Source organism: Chinchilla lanigera, unplaced genomic scaffold, assembly GCF_000276665.1.
Source record: "Chinchilla lanigera isolate Chin_1 unplaced genomic scaffold, ChiLan1.0 scaffold00075, whole genome shotgun sequence".
NCBI lineage: Eukaryota > Metazoa > Chordata > Mammalia > Rodentia > Chinchillidae > Chinchilla > Chinchilla lanigera.
Window position 1 is genome coordinate 3,255,405 of NW_004955476.1, and position 4,493 is coordinate 3,259,897.

Genomic DNA, 4,493 nt, shown 5'->3' on the forward strand with positions numbered 1-4,493 from the left:
TGCCACTGTTAACAAATCACAACGAATGTGAATATTTATAACAACAGAAATTATTCTCTCACAGTTCTGGAGGTCGGTCTGACATCCAAGCTTCAGCAGGGCCTTGTCCTCTCCGATAGTGCTGGGGCAGAAACCGTTTCTAGACTGCCAAGATTGTGATGGCTGCCTGCCTTCCTTGATGTGAAGCCACACTGCTCCAGTTTCGGTATCCATCTCTCCATTGTCATTGCCTCTTTAGCTATCTAATCTGTCTCTGCCCTCTCATAAAGACAGTTGTGATGGCATTGATGGCCAGCGAGATAATCCAGGCTGACCAGTTCACCTCAAAGCTGTCACTGTGAATCACACCAGCAAAGAGCTCTTTTAAATTAAGGTGAAGTTCAGAGATTCCGGGGATCAGGATGTGGATGTGCATTTGGCAGCCATGGTCTACCTAGTAGAGTTAGTGCTACCTGTTAATTTTAATTGTATACAAGAAGGGCATCAAGAATCTCATCCTTAGGGCTACACTATGTGTAAACCTGGCCCTCGATAGGGATAATTTCACCTGCTTCCCCCTCTGCTCCACGGAGACATGCTTGTTGTTTGCACTTCTTGGAATCGTATCTCCTCACTTTGTGGTATAGATAGGGTCACACTTACTATGTGCACAGATCATTCAGCCCTTGCAAGGAAAGTAATTAACCCCATACTACAGATGGACAGCTAGAAGCAACAAATGACATCGTTTTCATTATTCATGTGGAAAAATGTCTTTGACAATTTCTTTGTACAGTTTTGATCACATATCACTGTTGGATAGGACATTTCATAAACCGTATCCCAGTTTCTGGTTTCTGAAGTCCTAGAACAGCAGATGAACCAGGATCTGACCAAGCTGGGAAGAAGGAGGAGCTAGCACAGGTGAGATGCTAGAGACCTGTGGGTGGGATATGGTTGAAAAAGGTCAAGGTAACTGGGCAAAGGTGGAACTGAGAGACAAGGTTAGAAAAGCAGGAGCAAAGCAATTGGAAAATTCACAAACCAGTGGTGACTGCTGTGTTTCCGCTTCTCTCCTCTGCTTCTTCACCCAGAACTCAGTGTCTAGGACCTTCAGGAACTATTATGCTATTAACCGTCCCTGCTTCTACCAGTTGTTATAGTTTCGCCTAAGTTGCTGGAACTTTTGATCTCCTAACCTTCACTGACCTCTGCCTTTATCATCCCGGCCCTAAGTGATCAAGACTTAGCACAAAATTACCCCAAGGAAAAAAATGAGTTATTTTTTGTCAGGTCTTTCATGACGGTTCTATTTAGATATATTTCTCCATTACTTTGTTCGGAAAAATACAGTTTTCCAGGGAAATACATTCGCTGCAAATGACCCTAATGAATAATTGCTTTAATTTGTTTGTTTGTTTGTTTTTGTTTTTCTTCCAGTACCAGGAATTGAACTCATGACCTTGCACTTACCAGGCAGGTGCTTTGCCACTGAGCTAAATTCCCAGCCCCTGAATAATTGCTTTAAGTACTTTTTGGAGTCATCTAGCTGAATCAGTTAAAAACCCAAGGTAAATAAATCTTGGGGTACTACATCATCTTAGCAGTTCCAAAAGTCACTGTAAATGAGCTTTGAATCATCATTAAAATTAATAACATAAATTGATAACTATATTTTGGCAATTGTGAGCACACACCTAAAGAATAAATGAAAACAATTATTCCAATGTTGTGTGAAAGCATACGTAGGCAAGCATTAGCTATAGTTCAGCAACATGCAACAGAATCAAACTGGAATTCTTGAAGTGGTGTAATTCAAGGCCCTGAGATGGGAGTGAAAATGATATATCTTTGGAAACTGCTATAGGTGAAGTAAAATTGACTCTGGAGATTAAGACAGTCATGTTGAAAATGTATAGGGAGAGACTGAATAAGATTGCTTCCAAAAGGTACTATAAATATTGTGAAAGGAAAAGGAACTGCTCAAAAGGAAAGAAAAACTGGGATGGGGGAAAAGAAAAAAGAAGGAAGAAAAAAGATGTGTATACACACACAAGATAGCTAAGATACTTGTGCTACTAATTTCTATTATTGCATTGAAAGGAACAGTTGGTGCTTACACTGTTTGATCCATTTTGCATGCCTGTACCTGGAAATCTGAGCAACTACTTTGAAGATAACAATATGCAATATAATAAGCATTGTTAATTTCCTCTCATCTTGTTTTGAAATTCTGTATCATTTTTATCATTTTTCTGTCTCTATTTTTGTCTCTTTAAAATAAAAGATTGCTTAATGAAAAGTCAGCATGGAAATAAGTAATATTTCTAAACTAATGTATTACTTATACAGTACAGGCATCCATAAATTCAACTAACAATTGTTTAAAAATTTCAAAAAGTAATTGTATCTGCAGCAAATATATACAGACTTTTTTGATTCATTATTCCCTGAACAATACAGTATAGCCATGATTTAGACAGTGTTTATATTGTATTAGGTATGATAAGCAACCTAGAGATGATGTAGAATATACAGGAGGATGTGTGTAGATTATAGGCAAATACCGTTACATTTTATAGAAGCAAAATGAGCATAGGTGGATTTTCATCCACAATTGTCATGCCATTCTCCAAGGATATAGAGATGACTTGACATGTTTTTACATACAGCTATGTAAGGCAAGTAATAAATGAAATTTACAAGTGGACATTTGAATACTTTTATATACTTCTCTAAACTTTTAAGTAGTCAAGTAGACAAAAATCCTTGGTGATATTTGCCCTCACATGACCTCTTTTTCTCTGAACTGGAATACTTTAAGTTCCTATCAGTCCTTAATTTCAATTCAAAATGTTCAGAAAGTCCTGGAAAACATATCTGCTTACTAGAAAGAATCTAGTCTTTCTACTAGCTTACGAGACAGAGAGATAGGCAGGCACAAACACACACGTACACACATCAAAGGATGGTGTAAAACATCTCAGGACTTCCAGTCTCCGCCCAGACTTATCTTCCCTGAAAGAGACATCCATGGGAAGCATGGTGGAGCATGCTCTCCGGAGTTGCTTAGTGATGTTCTAACTTTGAAGCTCAGGGTTACAGATTCCTTTGTTCTTCCTTTATCCCCAAAGACAGATCTTCATGCATAAGTGTAGGTCTTTGTCTTAAGTGTTTTCCCATAGGGCATCAACAACACAAAACAGACTTTTTTTGCTAGTGGGGGTCAGTTTTCATAATGGAATTTAAGTAATCCCTCCTTACTAATCGTGATCTGCAGAGAGAGAGAGAGAAAAATACCATTCACGCTTAATTTCTCTCTGGTGAAAATTTCCAAAAGGGCTGACGCTTTCCTATTTGCTCCTGGTGATGATATGAATCTAAAGAGGAAGAGTTAGTACATTATTTTGATGGAGTTGTACTTAACTCCTTACTAAGAAAAACAATCCTGAAAACTCTAAAATTGATTTCTAGGCAACCAGCAAAACAATTGTAAGAAGAGTGATTACCCATTACAGCTTACCATTGTTAAGTAGTGTTAATCTGGACAAGGCATACTTCAAGTGGCCAAGTATGGGATACATCTTTACCGGGTACTAAGCATTTCCAGGAGTTGCACATTGAATGAATCTCACTGTTAGAGTCTGACATGTGTTAGATGTAGAGTTTATTGTGGCTACTCATAGCCCCCTGAGACTCATTTTTCTCTATGTTCATACTACATCATTTTATGAAACAAAAAAGATGCATTTGAAGCCCCTTTATTTAAAAATTTTAAAGAGTCTTTATTTATGCTATATTTCTTGGAAGTAACATACTATATTTTATAACAAAATTAATTTGCAATTAGGTTTTAGTGATACAGAGAGTTCCTCTTTTACTACTTAGCAGTTCTTAAAATCTCAAATCATGGGCAGATGGGTTGAAAAATGGGTGAATATGGTAAAATTGTCATCCTGGATGTTGCAGAGGTAACAGATGTACTCATTCATTTATTTTCTAATTTTTGTTATTGGTTGTCTTTAGTGAACACTTTTTTTTCTGTTAGGGGACATAAAGGAATTTATTAGGCAGAACATAAAAATGTACACTCAAAGAAATACGGCAGGGACCTTCAACAGAGAGGTGCATTATAATCTGGTCCTGGGAATATTTTTTTGGAGGTGGAATTTGTGGCCTGTAGAAAGTTTGGGCTTGGTCTATGGGAGAAAAGTCAAGGCCCCTTCACATACAAAGATAATGACCCATAAGTGAAAAGATGGCCCATTTATAGGGGAAAGGCAGGATCCCTGCCTATCATATTTCTTTTTGTAAAATTGGTGAATTTTTTTCTAAGTTTTGCCTAAAGACATTCACTGAAATCTTTGAATCTATTTCTCTTAAGACTGGGTATTTGCCCTTAACCTTAGAAACCAACGTGCAATAGTATCTCCAGCGCCTTGGGTGCGATGTGCTTGGAAAAAGAAGCAAGAACCAGCCTAGGGAGCACAGCTACGGACAACTGGGTGAATCTG